The 22,771-nt window shown below is 41.2% G+C and overlaps 1 protein-coding gene and 2 pseudogenes across 1 annotated transcript in view; 1 reads left to right on the forward strand and 2 right to left on the reverse strand.

Moving 5' to 3' along the window:
- Positions 1-22,771, reverse strand: part of LOC134949163 (sphingolipid delta(4)-desaturase/C4-monooxygenase DES2-like) — a 180,094-nt gene that overhangs the window by 115,807 nt on the left and 41,516 nt on the right. The window lies entirely within an intron of this gene.
- Positions 14,276-14,394, reverse strand: LOC134952562 (5S ribosomal RNA; annotated as a pseudogene).
- Positions 18,581-18,699, forward strand: LOC134953298 (5S ribosomal RNA; annotated as a pseudogene).

Here is a 22,771-nt window from a genome sequence, read left to right on the forward strand (position 1 = left end):
TATCCAGGCACCGAAACCTAGATTTCAGCACACCAAAACATCTTTCTATCACATTCCGCGTGGACTTATGTGCATTATTGTAATTGTGTTCAGCAGGGGTATCAGGTCGGGACAATGGAGTTAGAAGCCAAGAGAAATAGCCATATCCTCCATCACCTAAAAGACAGATATAGTAACGTGATTCATGTTAAGACACAGCAACACATAAGTAACACACTGTGGGGCAGATGTATTAACCTGTAGAAGGCATAAGGAAGTGAAAAACCAGTGATATGTGCAAGGTAATAAAGGCAGCGGACAATCTCTTCCTAAATGTTAATTTACATATTGGAGCAGATTGGCTGGTGCCTTTATCACCTTGCACAGATCACTGGTTTCTCACTTCCTTATGCCTTCTACAGGTTATTACATCTGCACCTGTATTTGGACAAAGTATACGCAGGCCTACACATATCAAATTACATACCCAGCAGCCATCCATCTGGTATTTGTCCGTCATCAAACTTATCAAAGAGGGATGACTGACTGAGGATGAAGGAGTCATGGCAGCCCCCAGGGTAACCAGCAACAACACTCATTATTTTGAGATTTGCATCACAAACCACCTGCACATTTGTGAAGTGTTCGAAATGGCGGTTTGTATATATGTGCTGCCTGCCCCTAGGTGGTCTCAGCTGAATGTGTGTGCAATCTATGGCTCCAAGCACATTGGGCATGCCAGCCAGCTCATAGAAATCTACCCTGACGGCATGCCACTGAGACTCCTGGGTAGGGAAGCAGATTGAGGCCTCGATGTGGGGCTGCAAAACAGCCAACACCTGTGTGAACATGTTAAAGAACAATAAACATGAGATTTTAGGACAGAACTGGCCACCGACAAATAAAAAAAAACACAAAACAGAAGAGGTCGTTAGGTATACATCACCTGTGTTAAGATTCTGGAAAATGAGGGCTGTGAGATTCCTATGACATCCCCAGACACAGCCTAAAAGCTGCCAGTAGCCAGAAAGTGCAGGAGTTTGTGCAGGCCCGAGACAGGGCGAGAGCGTGCTGTCTCAGGGTCTAGGCCCAGTTTGACAAGGTCATACAGACGGAAAATGTTGTTACGATTTAGATGGAACATCTGTATGACCTTATCATCGGACAATACGTTCAAGTTTAAACGCCCCCTAAAAAAACGAGGCCTGCGCAGCCTCTGCGGAACCTGTACAACCTGCTGACCATGTTCAGTTTCTTGGCCCTGGGTACTTACAGGCTGATGTCTGAGTCTGAGGAATCCCACAGCACACAAAAGATCACTGGCCCACAGTCCTGCTGCCATTTCTGAGTGTAGGTGTATTGAAATGGGCCTAACATCCTTTTATAGGCATCCTAATTCAGGTGTGAGTGATTTTTTATTTGCAACACATGTAAACACGCCTGAAAAAAGCAGGTCTATTTTTTTGCCGCTTTTTTTAACGAATCGCAAAAAAATACGACCGCAGTTGAGCACTCAGAGACTAACACCCAAATATGAATGAATAGTGAATTCCCGTATTCTATGAAATAACAGCCGCGTTTGACCGATGGTCTATTCATTCGTATTTCGGAACGTTGTCATTCAAACCATTACGAATAGACCAGACACTGCCGAGATTGGTGCTAAGTTAATTCCCGGATTGGGACTTAGAAAAAAACACACAAATCGGCCAAACTCGGACTTTTTGTAAATACTGGCCCAGGTCCGAGAGCCCTTCTCCACACAATTCCTCAGCCTTGGAAGGTAAACCTTCCATATGCCTCTTTTAGTCGGCATCACCTGTCCATTGCATGTTCCACAGGACACGTCTAGCAGAAATCGACATAGCGTTGACTCTAGAACCCAGTAGACTAATGTCTCTTTGGGCATGTTTTATATATATATATATATATATATATATATATATATATATATATATATATATATATATATATATGACAGCATCTTTAATATATATATATATATATATATATATATACTGTATATACATATACTAGGGTCTCAATCTCTGCTGATAAGGTATCTGTCCACGCTGCTACAGCGCTATAAACCCATGCCGACACAATCGCCGGTCTGAGTAGTGTACCAGAATGTGTGTAAATGGACTTCAAAGTACTTTTACTGCATGCTATCTGCAGGATCCCTGAGGATAGCTGTTAAGTCAGCGTTATCTTTTGGGTAAACGTGACAAGCTTTGTCCACCCTAGGGGAAGATTCCCATCGTATCCTGGCCCTAGTAGGGAAAGGATACTCCCTGAGAATTCTTTGTGGGAATCTGCAGTCTCTTGTCTGGAGATTCCTGCTATTTTTCTTCATGAGAGGAGGGAAATTTACCTCAGCTTTCTTCCCCTTAAACATGTGTACCCTCGTGTCAGGGACAGATGAGTCATCAGTGATATGCAAAACATCTTTTATTACAATAATCATATATTGAATACTTTCCTGCCATTTTGGCTGTAACTTTGCATTATCGTAGTCGATACAGGACAAGATAGAGAAGATTGTCTCTTGGTTGGTGCACAAAAGGAGAAAGAAATTGATCAATCTAAAATATAACTTTCTCTATCGTCCTAGTGGATGCTGGGGTTCCTGAAAGGACCATGGGGATAGCGGCTCCGCAGGAGACAGGGCACAAAAGTAAAGCTTTCCGATCAGGTGGTGTGCACTGGCTCCTCCCCCTATGACCCTCCTCCAAGCCAGTTAGATTTTTGTGCCCGGCCGAGAAGGGTGCAATCTAGGTGGCTCTCCTAAAGAGCTGCTTAGAGAAAGTTTAGCTTAGGTTTTTTATTTTACAGTGAGTCCTGCTGGCAACAGGATCACTGCAACGAGGGACTTAGGGGAGAAGAAGTGAACTCACCTGCGTGCAGGATGGATTGGCTTCTTGGCTACTGGACATCAGCTCCAGAGGGACGATCACAGGTACAGCCTGGATGGTCACCGGAGCCTCGCCGCCGGCCCCCTTGCAGATGCTGAAACATGAAGAGGTCCAGAATCGGCGGCAGAAGACTCCTCAGTCTTCTAAAGGTAGCGCACAGCACTGCAGCTGTGCGCCATTTTCCTCTCAGCACACTTCACACGGCAGTCACTGAGGGTGCAGGGCGCTGGGAGGGGAGCGCCCTGGGAGACAAATGAAAACCTATTTGGCTAAAAAATACCTCACATATAGCCTCCGGGGCTATATGGAGATATTTAACCCCTGCCAGAATACACTAAAGAGCGGGAGACGAGCCCGCCGGAAAAGGGGCGGGGCCTATCTCCTCAGCACACAGCGCCATTTTCCTTACACAGCTCCGCTGGTCAGGACGGCTCCCAGGTCTCTCCCCTGCACTGCACTACAGAAACAGGGTAAAACAAGAGAGGGGGGGCAAAATAGTGGCAAAAATTATATTATAAAAGCAGCTATACAGGGAGCACTTATTATAAGGCTATCCCTGTCATATATAGCGCTTTTGGTGTGTGCTGGCAAACTCTCCCTCTGTCTCCCCAAAGGGCTAGTGGGGTCCTGTCTTCGTTAAGAGCATTCCCTGTGTGTCTGCTGTGTGTCGGTACGTGTGTGTCGACATGTATGAGGACGATATTGGTGTGGAGGCGGAGCAATTGCCAAATATGGGGATGTCACCTCCTAGGGGGTCGACACCAGAATGGATGCCTTTATTTATGGAATTACGGGATAGTGTCAACACGCTAAAGCAGTCGTTTGACGACATGAGACGGCCGGACAATCAGTTAGTGCCTGTCCAGGCGCCTCAAACACCGTCAGGGGCTGTAAAACGCCCTTTGCCTCAGTCGGTCGACACAGACCCAGACACAGGCACTGATTCCAGTGGCGACGGTGACGAATCAACCGTATTTTCCAGTAGGGCCACACGTTATATGATTTTGGCAATGAAGGAGGCGTTACATTTAGCTGATACTACAGGTACCACTAAACAGGGTATTATGTGGGGTGTGAAAAAACTACCTATAGTTTTTCCTGAATCAGAAGAACTAAATGATGTATGTGATGAAGCGTGGGTTGCCCCCGATAAAAAGATGCTAATTTCAAAGAAGTTATTAGCTTTATACCCTTTCCCGTCAGAGGTTAGGGCGCGCTGGGAAACACCTCCTAGGGTGGATAAGGCGCTCACACGCTTATCAAAACAAGTGGCGTTACCCTCTCCTGAGACGGCCGCACTTAAAGATCCAACAGATAGGAGGATGGAACATATCCAAAAAAGTATATACACACATACAGGTGTTATACTACGACCAGCTATAGCGTCAGCCTGGATGTGCAGTGCTGGAGTAGTTTGGTCAGAGTCCCTGATTGAAAATATTGATACCCTGGATAGGGACAATGTTTTACTGTCTTTAGAGCAAATAAAGGATGCATTTCTTTATATGCGTGATGCACAGAGGGATATCTGCACACTGGCATCACGGGTAAGTGCTATGTCCATTTCGGCCAGAAGAAGTTTATGGACGCGACAGTGGTCAGGCGATGCGGACTCAAAACGGCATATGGAAGTTTTGCCGTATAAAGGGGAGGAGTTATTTGGAGTCGGTCTATCAGATTTGGTGGCCACGGCTACAGCCGGGAAATCCACCTTTTTACCTCAAGCTACTCCCCAACAGAAAAAGACACCGACTTTTCAACCGCAGCCCTTTCGTTCCTTTAAAAACAAGAGAGCAAAGGGATATTCATATCTGCCACGAGGCAGAGGAAGGGGGAAGAGACACCAACAGGCAGCTCCTTCCCAGGAACAGAAGCCCTCCCCCGCTTCTACAAAAGCCTCAGCATGACGCTGGGGCTTCTCAAGCGGACTCGGGGGCGGTGGGCGGTCGTCTCAAGAATTTCAGCGCGCAGTGGGCTCACTCGCAGGTAGATCCCTGGATCCTGCAGATAATATCTCAGGGGTACAGGTTGGAACTAGAGACAGATCCGCCTCGCCGTTTCCTGAAGTCTGCTTTACCAACGTCCCCCTCCGAAAGGGAGACGGTTTTGGATGCCATTCACAAGCTGTACTCTCAGCAGGTGATAGTCAAGGTACCTCTTCTACAACAGGGAAAGGGGTATTATTCCACTCTATTTGTGGTACCGAAGCCGGACGGCTCGGTAAGACCTATTCTAAATCTGAAGTCCTTGAACCTGTACATAAAGAAGTTCAAGTTCAAAATGGAGTCACTCAGAGCAGTGATAGCGAACCTGGAAGAAGGGGACTTTATGGTGTCCTTGGACATCAAGGATGCGTACCTCCACGTTCCAATTTACCCCTCACACCAGGGGTACCTCAGGTTCGTTGTACAAAACTGTCACTATCAGTTTCAGACGCTGCCGTTCGGATTGTCCACGGCACCTCGGGTCTTTACAAAGGTAATGGCCGAGATGATGATTCTTCTTCGAAGAAAAGGCGTATTAATTATCCCATACTTGGACGATCTCCTAATAAGGGCAAGGTCCAGAGAACAGCTAGAGAGGGGATTAGCACTGTCTCAAGAAGTGCTAAAACAGCACGGCTGGATTCTGAATATTCCAAAATCCCAGTTAATGCCAACAACTCGTCTGCTGTTCCTAGGGATGATTCTGGACACGGTTCAGAAAAAGGTTTTTCTCCCGGAGGAAAAAGCCAAGGAGTTGTCCGAGCTTGTCAGGAACCTCCTAAAACCAGGAAAGGTGTCTGTATATCAATGCACAAGAGTCCTGGGAAAAATGGTGGCTTCTTACGAAGCAATTCCATTCGGCAGATTCCATGCACGAATTTTCCAGAGGGATCTGTTAAACAAATGGTCAGGGTCGCATCTTCAGATGCACCAGCGGATAACCCTGTCTCCAAGGACAAGGGTATCTCTTCTGTGGTGGTTGCAGAGTGCTCATCTATTGGAGGGCCGCAGATTCGGCATACAGGATTGGATCCTGGTGACCACGGACGCCAGCCTGAGAGGCTGGGGAGCAGTCACACAAGGAAGAAACTTCCAGGGAGTGTGGACGAGCCTGGAAACGTCTCTTCACATAAACATTCTGGAACTAAGAGCAATCTACAATGCTCTAAGCCAGGCAGAACCTCTGCTTCAAGGAAAACCGGTGTTGATCCAGTCGGACAACATCACGGCAGTCGCCCATGTAAACAGACAGGGCGGCACAAGAAGCAGGAGTGCAATGGCAGAAGCTGCAAGGATTCTTCGCTGGGCAGAGAATCATGTGATAGCACTGTCAGCAGTGTTCATCCCGGGAGTGGACAACTGGGAAGCAGACTTCCTCAGCAGACACGACCTTCACCCGGGAGAGTGGGGACTTCATCCGGAAGTCTTCCACATGCTGGTAACCCGTTGGGAAAGACCAATGGTGGACATGATGGCGTCTCGCCTCAACAAAAAACTGGACAGGTATTGCGCCAGGTCAAGAGATCCGCAGGCAATAGCTGTGGACGCGCTGGTAACGCCTTGGGTGTACCAGTCGGTGTATGTGTTTCCTCCTCTGCCTCTCATACCAAAAGTATTGAGAATTATACGGCAAAGAGGCGTAAGAACGATACTAGTGGTTCCGGATTGGCCAAGAAGGACTTGGTACCCGGAACTTCAAGAGATGATCACGGAAGATCCGTGGCCTCTACCTCTAAGGAGGGACTTGCTTCAGCAGGGTCCCTGTCTGTTTCAAGACTTACCGCGGCTGCGTTTGACGGCATGGCGGTTGAACGCCGGATCCTAAAGGAAAAAGGCATGCCGGAAGAAGTCATTCCTACTTTGATTAAAGCAAGGAAGGAAGTAACCGTGCAACACTATCACCGCATTTGGCGAAGATATGTTGCGTGGTGCGAGGATCGGAGTGCTCCGACGGAGGAATTTCAACTGGGTCGATTCCTACATTTCCTGCAATCAGGATTGTCTATGGGTCTCAAATTGGGATCTATTAAGGTTCAAATTTCGGCCCTGTCGATTTTCTTTCAAAAAGAATTGGCTTCAGTTCCTGAAGTCCAGACTTTTGTTAAGGGAGTGCTGCATATACAGCCTCCTGTGGTGCCTCCAGTGGCACCGTGGGATCTCAATGTGGTTTTGGAATTTCTAAAATCTCATTGGTTTGAACCACTAAAAAAGGTGGATTTAAAATATCTCACATGGAAAGTGACCATGTTACTAGCCCTGGCTTCGGCCAGGAGAGTGTCAGAACTGGCAGCTTTATCTTACAAAAGCCCATATCTGATTTTCCATTCGGACAGGGCAGAACTGCGGACTCGTCCGCATTTTCTCCCTAAGGTGGTGTCAGCATTTCATCTGAACCAGCCTATTGTAGTGCCTGCGGCTACAAGTGACTTGGAGGACTCCAAGTTACTGGACGTTGTCAGAGCATTAAAAATATATATTGCAAGGACAGCGGGAGTCAGAAAATCTGACTCGTTGTTTATATTGTATGCACCCAACAAGATGGGTGCTCCTGCGTCTAAGCAGACGATTGCTCGTTGGATCTGTAGCACAATCCAACTTGCACATTCTGTGGCAGGCCTGCCACAGCCTAAATCTGTAAAGGCCCACTCCACAAGGAAGGTGGGCTCATCTTGGGCGGCTGCCCGAGGGGTCTCGGCATTACAACTTTGCCGAGCAGCTACGTGGTCAGGGGAGAACAACTCTGGCTAAGGAGGACCTGGAGTTCTCTCATTCGGTGCGGCAGAGTCATCCGCACTCTCCCGCCCGTTTGGGAGCTTTGGTATAATCCCCATGGTCCTTTCAGGAACCCCAGCATCCACTAGGACGATAGAGAAAATTAGAATTTACTTACCGATAATTCTATTTCTCGGAGTCCGTAGTGGATGCTGGGCGCCCATCCCAAGTGCGGATTATCTGCAATAATTGTACATAGTTATTGTTAACTAATTCGGGTTATTGTTTAGGAAGCCATCTTTCAGAGGCTCCTCTGTTATCATACTGTTAACTGGGTTTGATCACAAGTTGTACGGTGTGATTGGTGTGGCTGGTATGAGTCTTACCCGGGATTCAAAATTCCTCCCTTATTGTGTACGCTCGTCCGGGCACAGTACCTAACTGGCTTGGAGGAGGGTCATAGGGGGAGGAGCCAGTGCACACCACCTGATCGGAAAGCTTTACTTTTGTGCCCTGTCTCCTGCGGAGCCGCTATCCCCATGGTCCTTTCAGGAACCCCAGCATCCACTACGGACTCCGAGAAATAGAATTATCGGTAAGTAAATTCTTATTTTTAATGATAATTAATTAAAACGATGTGAAATATATATGGTGAACAAAATATTTTTTCAATAAAAGATACCATACCTATTAAAATTATATTCACTGTGTATTATTTATTGTGTTCCTATTTATGGTAATGTTATTATTTATGAATCTGGACCACTCGTGATAGTCTGAACATTTCCAATACAGTTATGTGGATACGGGTCCAATAAATTGCTACAATTTTCAATAGTCCCAGGGTTCTCTGAAATATGAATCTGAGTTGATACTAGAAAAATTCCCTGTATCTCTATCTGACCCTAATGTCTAACAACATATTGGGTTAATCCGTTCAAATTCCCTATCCACATTCTTATTGTTTGCAGAGAGAGCACTCTGTGATATATTCAACTGTGTGTTTGTACAGTTCTATTGTCCAATACCAGGGCCCCGTAATATTCCTTTCAAAATCATCTATCTACATTATCAGAGGGATTTGTTGGAAAAAGGACAACTGTAACATGTTGGACCATACAAAGTTGCGGTTCTCTTTTTGCCTACCGCAACATTGTAACTGGTTCGGTGTAACTAAACCTTATTTATTGCAGAAAAAAATCATACACAAAATAGAATATACTGGCATATGCAGTGTTCTCAATTTTCACTTCACAAGTGTGTCACCGATGTTGTTACGGATATAACACCCTCTATTGTCCAATACCAGGGCCCCGTAATATTCCTTTCAAAATCCCCTATCTACATTATCAGAGGGATTTGTTGGAAGAAAGGACAGCTGTAACATGTTGGACCATACAAAGTTGCGGTTCTCTTTTTGCCTGCCGCGACATTGTAACTGGTTCGGTGTAACTAAACCTTATCTATTGCAGAGAAAATCATACACAAAATAGAATGTGCTGGCATATGCAGTATTCTCGATTTCCACTTCACAAGTGTATCACCGATATTATTACGGATATAACACCCCGTGATATATTGAGCTGTGCACTAATGCAGTTCTATGGATCTAATATCACTGCCCCGTATTTATTCACATGGAATTGAATCCTTATGAAATCACCTGTCGGCGTCACCTAAAGTGATTTGTTCATTATAATATGTTACACCTTAATGTGTTGTGGTTCTTTTTACTAGCCCCACAACTCTGTGACTTATATGATGTGATTATAACTTATCTGTTACAAGAAGATTCATAAGGAGATTGGGACAGGTTGACATGCGCAGTACTCTCACATTCAACTGCACAAGTGTGTCACTGATGTAGTCAAATTCAACTTTTCACCATCGCATATTATTTATTATATTATGTGTTTATATGGCATGTCACTGCTGCGATTAACCTAATCCTGCTATACCGGTTTTTGGGGAGAAACCACTAATACGTGTTGTAAGCTACAAACTGTTTGTCACAGCCTTTTCATACGTGTTATAAACCACAAGTCGATTATCACAGCATTTTCATGCATTTGCTATGCTGCTTAATTAGCAGTCTCTGTCTTTAAAGTGGTCAGCTGCACGTAATTGCGGGGGCTTATGATAAAAGGTGTTAGTGTATGGCTGCTATTATGCACCTTTAACTATGTCCACACAAACATCTTTTATCTGTGTTATATATTTCAATAGGTACAATTAGCCCCAAAGGTAAATCCTATCCAAAAATATTGGTTGTAAGGTATATAGTCAGGTGCTGCTGCCAAACGTGTTTTATCAAAGTACCTAATATGTGCAGTCAGATCACCTCTCACATGTTCTCACATTTAGATAATCAGCTTTGATGAGTTTGCGGGGAATTGATCAAAAGGTATAATGACATGCAAGCTGCTGATTTGCACATACACCGTCCCGTTTAACATGTGCCGTATATGTAGCGCGTTATTGGCAGTATGATTGATCTCTTCATATGAATCTTAAAGAGTAAGGGCAATAGGTCACTAAGGCATGCACACTAAATCTTTGTCTTTGTTAATAGATTCATATGTCACTTCTATTGCGTATGTGATTTAATCACCATTAAGTTCTCATATGAATCTTATGTTCGTGTGACCGCTTTTATTGCATATGTAATTTGGTCACCGTCAGCATATCCCTATAGCAACTCTTAGTACGTGTCCAACATATGTTACACTGGTTCACATGGGCTCGTTTCTGTGAATATCTGTCCACACACCTATTACTACACACACAGTTAGCTCTTTTCATAAACAATTCCTTCTGCTCTCTCCTTATCTGACTCAATCGATAGTCCTTCTATACGAGTGATCCTAATTCTATTAAATATAACTAATAACTACATTTCCTTTACATAATTGTAACATTATACACAGTGAGTATAACAGGCAAATTCATGCCGCTCTGAAACGCCACCCAACGTGCACGTTTCACATCAGCTTCATCAGGGCAAAACCTGATTGTCCTAACAAGGATGGCTATAAAGGGGAGATCCGCCAATCATTGCAGGATGTCTTGTCACATGATCATATACTACGTCACCTCTGCCTGTGCTCATACTATCCCCGTGATCTCAATTTGATTCCTGTTGAGTCCTATTAAATGATACTTAAAGCATCTAAAAATCCAGGAACGGATACAAATAGACATAAATTATAAAGTTAATGCTGTATTATTAATATGTATACAATGGTATATAACAAATCCCACATGAAATGTAATATTATTTTTGGTTATCTGATGAAGTGCCATTCATTTCATGCTGTAACATATGGTTTCCTATGATCGGTATAACCTGATGCACTGCGGAGGGGGACGCGCATCCATATAATTTTCCTAAATTTAATAGTATTATACAGATTTAGTAGTCAGTAAATAAGAATTTACTCACCGGTAATTCTATTTCTCGTAGTCCGTAGTGGATGCTGAGGACTCCGTAAGGACCATGGGGAATAGACGGCTTCGCAGGAGACTGGGCACATCTAAAGAAAGATTTAGGACTATCTGATGTGCACTGGCTCCTCCCCCTATGACCCTCCTCCAAGCCTCAGTTAGGAACTGTGCCCGGAAGAGCTGACACAATAAGGAAGGATTTTTGAATCCCGGGTAAGACTCATACCAGCCACACCAATCACACCATATAACACATGATAGGAACCCTGGTTAACAGTATGATAACAAATGGAGCCTCTGAAAAGATGGCTCACAACAAAACCCGATTTTTGTAACAATAACTATGTACAGGAATTGCAGACAATCCGCACTTGGGATGGGCGCCCAGCATCCACTACGGACTACGAGAAATAGTGTCTCTGACATAGGAAGGTAAGGCTTCTCTGAGAAACCAACAGTCCCAACCCTATACCTACTCCCCAAAGTTCATAAGAATGAGGTTACCCCACCTGGGAGACCGATTGTCTCTGGCATGGGAAGTTTGACTGAAAAGGCTAGTATTTTTGTAGACCAATATCTACGACATTTTGTTTTAGCCTTACCTTCCTATGTCAGAGACACTATGGATGTTCTGAATCGAATCCAGAACATCACTGTGACCCCAGGCACCTGGCTAGCGACATATGATGTCGAGAGCCTGTACACCAGTATAGATCACGCGAAGGGTATCAAAGCAATTACATTTTTCCTTGATATGAACATACAACACAAGCTGAACACATTTCTACTCTCCCTACTTGAGTTCATATTAACGAAAAATTATTTCACATGTAATGAACGATACTATCTCCAGGTTAGAGGCACAGCTATGGGGACTGCTTGTGCCCCCACGTATGCAGGCCTCTACCTGGGATGGTGGGAGAGGGAAACAGTGTTTCAGGATAGCTATGCGAAGTATACAGATCACATCCTACTGTATCTCAGATTCATTGATGACGTCCTCATCCTTTGGGATGGGGACCGGAATTTATTGGAAGAATTTATCACCAAACTTAACATCAATGATCTGAACCTGAAACTTACAGGTGAAATGAGTCAAGAGACCGTCAATTTCTTGGACCTCACTATAAACATCAATAGTGATGGTTCAATTTCCACTGATATTTTCAGAAAAAAAACTGCTACCAACAGCATCCTGCACTCTGGCAGCTCACATCTACCTACAACTATCAAAGGGATACCCAAAGGCGAATTATTACGCATTAAGAGGAATTGCTCGGAACCAACTCATTTTGCCGTAAGAGAACAACAGCTGGTGGACAGATTGAAACAGAGGGGATATAGTAACAGGGTCTTGAAGACAGCGAAACGTGACATCAAAACTTATTCCAGAGAGTCTTTACTTGTCCCTAAGCCTAAAATTGCAAAAGATGAGCCAGTACGATTCATAGGTACCTTTAACAACAAATGGCGTGAAATAAATACTATTTTACAGAATCACTGGTCAGTCCTGAAAACAGATGATGATCTGAATGAGATTTTACCAAATAAAGTCCAAATCAGTTGGAGGAGGTCGCGCAACTTGAAGGACTTCTTGGTAAGAAGCCACTTACCATCTTTACAGAAACCACCACATCAAAAGAAAGGATCCTTTTGTTGCAGACAGTGTAAAGCCTGCCAATATATGATCCCTAAAACAGAATATAGGGATAAATATGGAAGGAAAAGGGAGATCAATAGCTACATTGATTGTACCACAACAGGGGTGGTGTATGAACTAATCTGTCCCTGCAACCTGATTTATATTGGCAAAACAATCAGGCCATTAAAGGTAAGATTATTGGAGCATATTGGCAGTATCAGGAATGCTAGACAGGACAAATTGAAATTTAAAACTCTGACCCCAGTAGCTAAACACTTTCTGCAACACCACAACGGGATCCCAAAGGGCCTTCAGGCCTTTGGTAGGAGACATTTTGAAACAAACATTCGAGGTGGGGACATAGATGGAGTTCTCCTCAGATTTGAGAGCAAAATGATATTTTTGATGGGCTGCCAGTACCCAAAAGGTTTAAATGAAAATTATAGCTATCTACCCTTTTTGTAAGGGCAGAGGCAATATAGGGTAAATAGCCATGTGATACTATCTGTACCTAGATCTCTCTATATGAGGGAACTACTCACTTACCTGGAATGCTCATCCATATGTATTTTTAATACTATCTAGAATTTTCCACATGAGTGAGTTACCTATTCACCTTTAATGCTCATTCATATGCATACCTAATACTTACCTTTTGTGTGCATGTAGAACTTACATTGGGTCAAATTACATCCTAGAGGGATACTATCATGAGAAGATGAGACTTACTTAGAATTCCTGTTGGCGACCAATGATCATCTAGTTGGAGCATCTGTTTACCCATTGACAGATACACTTGTGAATTTAAGACATTATAAAGATTGGAAAGTACTGACAACTATTTATCTACCCAGGACGGATAGGGGAACTTACAATGAATTATTAAATAAATCTTACATATTTTGTGTATATTATTAATGTTGTTTAATCTATCCCAATTTCATGTTTATTTTGATTAAGCAAAGAGAAGAAAAAAGAAAGACTCTGTGTTGGGGCACGCTTAAAAATTTGAAATAAGTTTATTAAAACTTAACATTTAATTAATAACGAATGAAAGTAATGAGGAGTTTGATACAAAAAAATTGTTCAAGAACACAAAGTAAACATATATCTTGACAGAAATCAGGATAAGCCTGATACAAAATTATGGGCACCTGTGGTGAAAAATATACTGAAAAACATAAAAAATTACAAAAAATTAATATTATTAAGGTGCCTGAGTTAATCAAAATTCAAAATTGGAGTAGAGGTAAATGATATGTACATATAATCACCGCAGTGATAATTGTAGGTAAGCACCTAGTCTAAAACCTCATGAGAATAGATGAGAGGCACAAAGGTTCATAATTGAAATGTCAAATGACTGAGGGGGTAATCACCTGGTAGAGATTCTGTTTGCTAAAAGGCTAGATCCTTGTAGATAACAAAGCATTTAAGATAAAAGTATGATTATTAAAGATACAAAAGAGCATTGATAAATAAGCCTAAAGGCAAAGCCAATTGTAGATAAATAGAAGGTTTGCGGGAAAGTTGGATAAGGAATAGGTAAGTTTCAGAAGTTGCTCTAACACTTCTGCTGTTTGTGATCAGAGGTCACAATCTTACTGCACCTGATATTCCCAAGAGGTCACCCTACTAGGTACTGATCAGGCTTATCAGCGCTTAGCTTCCAAGGTCGGATGAGATTGGGCGTTGCTGCTGAAATATGGCAGTAATAAACACTAGGACACAAATGAGAGAGTGTAATGAGTAGTGAGCAACAAGGTACTTCTGCTGTCCAGTTTCTAGCGCAGATTCTCTGTTGCTGTGAGCATTGCAGAGAGTGGTCTCGCATCTGGATGAGAGGGTACTAAAAATAGAAGTGAGATATGCTCAGAATAGGGAGGAAACCCTGCCTTCTGCTGTCCACTGTCTTATATAGATATATAGCGGACAGTGGATGAGAGAGGTGGGTTAGGCTTACCTATTGAAAAAAAGGGTGGTGGGAAAATTAGAAGAAGGAGAAGAAATGGTAATGTGGTGAGATCACAAATTAACAAAAAATTAAGTAAATTATGAAATAAAACAATCATGAAATCAACGATTAATTGGAAAAAGGAAAGTAAACACAGGCTGCATGGTAAAGGCTTACCAAAATGGGTATAAGACCCTGTTTATGCAGAAAGGATTCTGCAAAAAAGTATTACATTTAAAAGGAAATACCAGAAAATGGTTTAGAGTAATAATTAAGGATCAAAAATAGCAAACATGGAAAAAAACAATATTGATTATATATCAGTATCAGTTAAATAACTGGAGTCCAAATGGGCACATACAATACCAGGGAGTCCCAAAAAGTGATCTGAGCTAGAAAGAGTTCAGCATCACTGAGCACAGACGGACCGTTTCACCAGGGTGGCTTGTTCACTGTGTCAGGGCATAAGGAAAAAGCTGCTGTATTTAAGGCAGAGGAGGGAGGGAACTGGGAGGGCTTAACATCACTAGGGATTCCGATTGGTGGAAGTCCATAGTGACATCACCCTCATTTTAAATAGGGAATTGTGCTGATGAAAAAAAGGGAAACATCAAAGACATCAAAAACAGCAGAAGGCTGGCGAATGTTCTTACACCTGAAAGTGTAAATATAAAGTCATGAGGAGGTGGCTGCCGTATGAATAGTTCATTGAGATGTTCTGTATATCGGGATCCCACGATCGCGTCAGACCGGAAGTGTCGTTCTTGGCCGGAAGTCATGTGGTCGCGTGCGTTCCGGAGTTTGCGTTTCAACTGGACGTCAGGCCGGAAGTAAAGTCATCCGTTTATGCTATGAGGCTGGAGTTGCTAGGTAACCGTTGTTAGATGGCCGGATATACGGAAAAAAGGTTTTATCACGGCTGGAAGTGTTGCAATGCATTCGTGCACTGTTAGTAGCTCATCTTATTGCCATAGTATGCATTAGTGTGGTGGATCTTCATGGCTTGGGTCACATAGGAAACACTGAAAAAATATAAAAATAATAATAATAATAATAATAATGATAAATAAATAAATGGAAATATTGGATCTCCTAAAAACCGGGAGAGGGGAGAGAGACAAAGTGGTTAGTTAGAGTATTGGTTGCGGATGACACACTTATCGAGTACCACAGTCGATTTGTAAACTCCCCTATGGTATATAACCCATTTCCATAATAGCAAGGAGAGTGGGCTTCCCTGGGTGCGACTTCTAACCATCAGATGACAAAAACTCCAAACGCTTCCATATGCAGTTCATATATATACACCATATCATGGATGCAGGTAAGTAAAGAGAAATCTGTATGTTTACGATCCCAATAGCCTATGCATAGGACTTAGGTCTCCATTATGAGGGACCCAGCTCCAACAGGATGATACGCACTTTGTTGTTTGTGTAGAATTACCACGTGCCTCACAACATCATTCACAGAGTCAAAAGATTCAATAAGTTTAAAAATTCCTATGCATAATATAATCAATTAAAGATATGGGATTGAAAAATATCATAAATCATTGATTTCAAAACAAATTTAATACCAATCAATAGCCCTTATATGAAAGCAGGAAGATGATACAACACATTGATCATGCTTGAATTTTATAACCGTGTGAAGTTTATACATGCTTTACAACACATCAAAAAGGACTGATTGTCATCCCAGTGTGGAGTTTGTATGTGCTTCAAATCACAAAACTTGTTCAAATGTATCCAGAAGTGAAAGTGTCATCCCAGTGTGGAGTTTGTATATGCTTCAAACCACAAAAATTGAATATGCAGTCACTTACTCTCAAGAGATGATAATAACCCCCTATAGGGGGGTTATTATCATCTCTTGAGAGTAAGTGACTGCATATTCAATTTTTGTGGTTTGAAGCATATACAAACTCCACACTGGGATGACACTTTCACTTCTGGATACATTTGAACAAGTTTTGTGATTTGAAGCACATACAAACTCCACACTGGGATGACAATCAGTCCTTTTTGATGTGTTGTAAAGCATGTATAAACTTCACACGGTTATAAAATTCAAGCATGATCAATGTGTTGTATCATCTCCCTGCTTTCATATAAGGGATATTGATTGGTATGAAATTTGTTTTGAAATCAATGATTTATGATATTTTTCAATCCCATATCTTTAATTGATTATATTATGCATAGGAATTTTTAAACTTATTGAATCTTTTGACTCTGTGAATGATGTTGTGAGGCACGTGGTAATTCTACACAAACAACAAAGTGCGTATCATCCTGTTGGAGCTGGGTCCCTCATAATGGAGACCTAAGTCCTATGCATAGGCTATTGGGATCGTAAACATACAGATTTCTCTTTACTTACCTGCATCCATGATACGGTGTATATATATGAACTGCATATGGAAGCGTTTGGAGTTTTTGTCATCTGATGGTTAGAAGTCGCACCCAGGGAAGCCCACTCTCCTTGCTATTATGGAAATGGGTTATATACCATAGGGGAGTTTACAAATCGACTGTGGTACTCGATAAGTGTGTCATCCGCAACCAATACTCTAACTAACCACTTTGTCTCTCTCCCCTCTCCCGGTTTTTAGGAGATCCAATATTTCCATTTATTTATTTATCATTATTATTATTATTATTATTATTATTTTTATATTTTTTCAGTGTTTCCTATGTGACCCAAGCCATGAAGATCCACCACACTAATGCATACTATGGCAATAAGATGAGCTACTAACAGTGCACGAATGCATTGCAACACTTCCAGCCGTGATAAAACCTTTTTTCCGTATATCCGGCCATCTAACAACGGTTACCTAGCAACTCCAGCCTCATAGCATAAACGGATGACTTTACTTCCGGCCTGACGTCCAGTTGAAACGCAAACTCCGGAACGCACGCGACCACATGACTTCCGGCCAAGAACGACACTTCCGGTCTGACGCGATCGTGGGATCCCGATATACAGAACATCTCAATGAACTATTCATACGGCAGCCACCTCCTCATGACTTTATATTTACACTTTCAGGTGTAAGAACATTCGCCAGCCTTCTGCTGTTTTTGATGTCTTTGATGTTTCCCTTTTTTTCATCAGCACAATTCCCTATTTAAAATGAGGGTGATGTCACTATGGACTTCCACCAATCGGAATCCCTAGTGATGTTAAGCCCTCCCAGTTCCCTCCCTTCTCTGCCTTAAATACAGCAGCTTTTTCCTTATGCCCTGACACAGTGAACAAGCCACCCTGGTGAAACGGTCCGTCTGTGCGCAGTGATGCTGAACTCTTTCTAGCTCAGATCACTTTTTGGGACTCCCTGGTATTGTATGTGCCCATTTGGACTCCAGTTATTTAACTGATACTGATATATAATCAATATTGTTTTTTTCCATGTTTGCTATTTTTGATCCTTAATTATTACTCTAAACCATTTTCTGGTATTTCCTTTTAAATGTAATACTTTTTTGCAGAATCCTTTCTGCATAAACAGGGTCTTATACCCATTTTGGTAAGCCTTTACCATGCAGCCTGTGTTTACTTTCCTTTTTCCAATTAATCGTTGATTTCATGATTGTTTTATTTCATAATTTACTTAATTTTTTGTTAATTTGTGATCTCACCACATTACCATTTCTTCTCCTTCTTCTAATTTTCCCACCACCCTTTTTTTCAATAGGTAAGCCTAACCCACCTCTCTCATCCACTGTCCGCTATATATCTATATAAGACAGTGGACAGCAGAAGGCAGGGTTTCCTCCCTATTCTGAGCATATCTCACTTCTATTTTTAGTACCCTCTCATCCAGATGCGAGACTACTCTCTGCAATGCTCACAGCAACAGAGAATCTGTGCTAGAAACTGGACAGCAGAAGTACCTTGTTGCTCACTACTCATTACACTCTCTCATTTGTGTCCTAGTGTTTATTACTGCCATATTTCAGCAGCAACGCCCAATCTCATCTGACCTTGGAAGCTAAGCGCTGATAAGCCTGATCAGTACCTAGTAGGGTGACCTCTTGGGAATATCAGGTGCAGTAAGATTGTGACCTCTGATCACAAACAGCAGAAGTGTTAGAGCAACTTCTGAAACTTACCTATTCCTTATCCAACTTTCCCGCAAACCTTCTATTTATCTACAATTGGCTTTGCCTTTAGGCTTATTTATCAATGCTCTTTTGTATCTTTAATAATCATACTTTTATCTTAAATGCTTTGTTATCTACAAGGATCTAGCCTTTTAGCAAACAGAATCTCTACCAGGTGATTACCCTCAGTCATTTGACATTTCAATTATGAACCTTTGTGCCTCTCATCTATTCTCATGAGGTTTTAGACTAGGTGCTTACCTACAATTATCACTGCGGTGATTATATGTACATATCATTTACCTCTACTCCAATTTTGAATTTTGATTAACTCAGGCACCTTAATAATATTAATTTTTTGTAATTTTTTATGTTTTTCAGTATATTTTTCACCACAGGTGCCCATAATTTTGTATCAGGCTTATCCTGATTTCTGTCAAGATATATGTTTACTTTGTGTTCTTGAACAATTTTTTTGTATCAAACTCCTCATTACTTTTATTCGTTATTAATTAAATGTTAAGTTTTAATAAACTTATTTCAAATTTCTAAGCGTGCCCCAACACAGAGTCTTTCTTTTTTCTTCTCTTTGCTTAACCATTACTGACTCTGGGAGCACCACCAACTCAAATAATTATTTAGATGTCTTCATTAAGAATCTTTAAATTTAAACTTAGTATCGTTGGTCATTCCCTGAACAGTTTTCTACAATCTGTGTATTAATCTATGTTCATCATTACCACATTTTTCCTGTGCGGAACCAAACCAAATTTCTGTTACTATGTTTATTTTGATGACAACACAAGAGTATGCGCACACATCGCAATATTTGTTTATTATCTTGTGGGTATAATTATCTGCTCATTCTATGTCAGAGAATAGAAGGAATATACTACTGATTATACCTTAGGAGAGGGGTTCTCTTGCAGTACTCCAAATATATTATTATTAAATCATCTTGATAGAGTACATACAGAAATATAGTTATCTTGTCAATTTAATTGGATTTAATATGCCAATACCTGAACTTCATATTCAGTAATCACCACCTTCTTCACCTTGTATATTATGTACACAATGTACATATCATATTTTTTCTAGTCAAATCACCTCTTTATTTTTTCACAGTTCACCAATTTATCTGATATCTTTTTTCTTTTCCTTTTTTTTTTTTTTCACAAATGCACGCTCACCTTTTATAATTTTTTGACACAAAATTATATCACAACATAGTACATTATATTACATTCACCACAGATGATTTATTTTTTATCATGCATATTTCACTTATATTATACAAGCACACTCACGTGGTATTACTAATTACTGACTACTAAATCTGTATAATACTATTAAATTTAGGAAAATTATATGGATGCGCGTCCCCCTCCGCAGTGCATCAGGTTATACCGATCATAGGAAACCATATGTTACAGCACGAAATGAATGGCACTTCATCAGATAACCAAAAATAATATTACATTTCATGTGGGATTTGTTATATACCATTGTATACATATTAATAATACAGCATTAACTTTATAATTTATGTCTATTTGTATCCGTTCCTGGATTTTTAGATGCTTTAAGTATCATTTAATAGGACTCAACAGGAATCAAATTTAGATCACGGGGATAGTATGAGCACAGGCAGAGGTGACGTAGTATGATCATGTGACAAGACATCCTGCAATGATTGGCGGATCTCCCCTTTATAGCCATCTTTGTTAGGACAATCGGGTTTTGCCCTGATGAAGCTGATGTGAAACGTGCACGTTGGGTGGCGTTTCAGAGCGGCATGAATTTGCCTGCTATACTCACTGTGTATAATGTTACAATTATGTAAAGGAAATGTAGTTATTAGTTATATTTAATAGAATTAGGATCACTCGTATAGAAGGACTATCGATTGAGTCAGATAAGGAGAGAGCAGAAGGAATTGTTTATGAAAAGAGCTAACTGTGTGTGTAGCAATAGGTGTGTGGACAGATATTCACAGAAACGAGCCCATGTGAACCAGTGTAACATATGTTGGACACGTACTAAGAGATGCTATAGGGATATGCTGACGGTGACCAAATTACATATGCAATAAAAGCGGTCACACGAACATAAGATTCATATGAGAACTTAATGGTGATTAAATCACATACGCAATAGAAGTGACATATGAATCTATTAACAAAGACAAAGATTTAGTGTGCATGCCTTAGTGACCTATTGCCCTTACTCTTTAAGATTCATATGAAGAGATCAATCATACTGCCAATAACGCGCTACATATACGGCACATGTTAAACGGGACGGTGTATGTGCAGATCAGCAGCTTGCATGTCATTATACCTTTTGATCAATTCCCCACAAACTCATCAAAGCTGATTGTCTAAATGTGAGAACATGTGAGAGGTGATCTGACTGCACATATTAGGTACTTTGATAAAACACGTTTGGCAGCAGCACCTGACTATATACCTTACAACCAATATTTTTGGATAGGATTTACCTTTGGGGCTAATTGTACCTATTGAAATATATAACACAGATAAAAGATGTTTGTGTGGACATAGTTAAAGGTGCATAATAGCAGCCATACACTAACACCTTTTATCATAAGCCCCCGCAATTACGTGCAGCTGACCACTTTAAAGACAGGGACTGCTAATTAAGCAGCATAGCAAATGCATGAAAATGCTGTGATAATCGACTTGTGGTTTATAACACGTATGAAAAGGCTGTGACAAACAGTTTGTAGCTTACAACACGTATTAGTGGTTTCTCCCCAAAAACCGGTATAGCAGGATTAGGTTAATCGCAGCAGTGACATGCCATATAAACACATAATATAATAAATAATATGCGATGGTGAAAAGTTGAATTTGACTACATCAGTGACACACTTGTGCAGTTGAATGTGAGAGTACTGCACATGTCAACCTGTCCCAATCTCCTTATGAATCTTCTTGTAACAGATAAGTTATAATCACATCATATAAGTCACAGAGTTGTGGGGCTAGTAAAAAGAACCACAACACATTAAGGTGTAACATATTATAATGAACAAATCACTTTAGGTGACGCCGACAGGTGATTTCGTAAGGATTCAATTCCATGTGAATAAATACTGGGCTGTGATATTAGATCCATAGAACTGCATCAGTGCACAGCTCAATATATCACGGGGTGTTATATCCGTAATAATATCGGTGATACACTTGTGAAGTGGAAATCGAGAATACTGCATATGCCAGCACATTCTATTTTGTGTATGATTTTCTCTGCAATAGATAAGGTTTAGTTACACCGAACCAGTTACAATGTCGCGGTAGGCAAAAAGAGAACCGCAACTTTGTATGGTCCAACATGTTACAGCTGTCCTTTCTTCCAACAAATCCCTCTGATAATGTAGATAGGGGATTTTGAAAGGAATATTACGGGGCCCTGGTATTGGACAATAGAACTGTACAAACACACAGTTGAATATATCACAGAGTGCTCTCTATGCAAACAATAAGAATGTGGATAGGGAATTTGAACGGATTAACCCAATATGTTGTTAGACATTAGGGTCAGATAGAGATACAGGGAATTTTTCTAGTATCAACTCAGATTCATATTTCAGAGAACCCTGGGACTATTGAAAAATGTAGCAATTTATTGGACCCGTATCCACATAACTGTATTGGAAACGTTCAGACTATCACGAGTGGTCCAGATTCATAAATAATAACATTACCATAAATAGGAACACAATAAATAATACACAGTGAATATAATTTTAATAGGTATGGTATCTTTTATTGAAAAAATATTTTTTCACCATATATATTTCACATCGTTTTAATTAATTATCATTAAAAGTTATATTTTAGATTGAGCAGTTCACCATTTTTTTGCATTGTATTGAGAGGCATGAACGGGTCAGCAGTAGGAGGGATTGCTGACTCTAGACTGCCATAGGGGGAAGTCAGGGGTATCCCCAGGTAAGCTGGCTCTCAGATGCTGTAGGAGCCATTACCACGTGGCCTTAC

Source organism: Pseudophryne corroboree, chromosome 8, assembly GCF_028390025.1.
Source record: "Pseudophryne corroboree isolate aPseCor3 chromosome 8, aPseCor3.hap2, whole genome shotgun sequence".
Taxonomy (NCBI): domain Eukaryota; kingdom Metazoa; phylum Chordata; class Amphibia; order Anura; family Myobatrachidae; genus Pseudophryne; species Pseudophryne corroboree.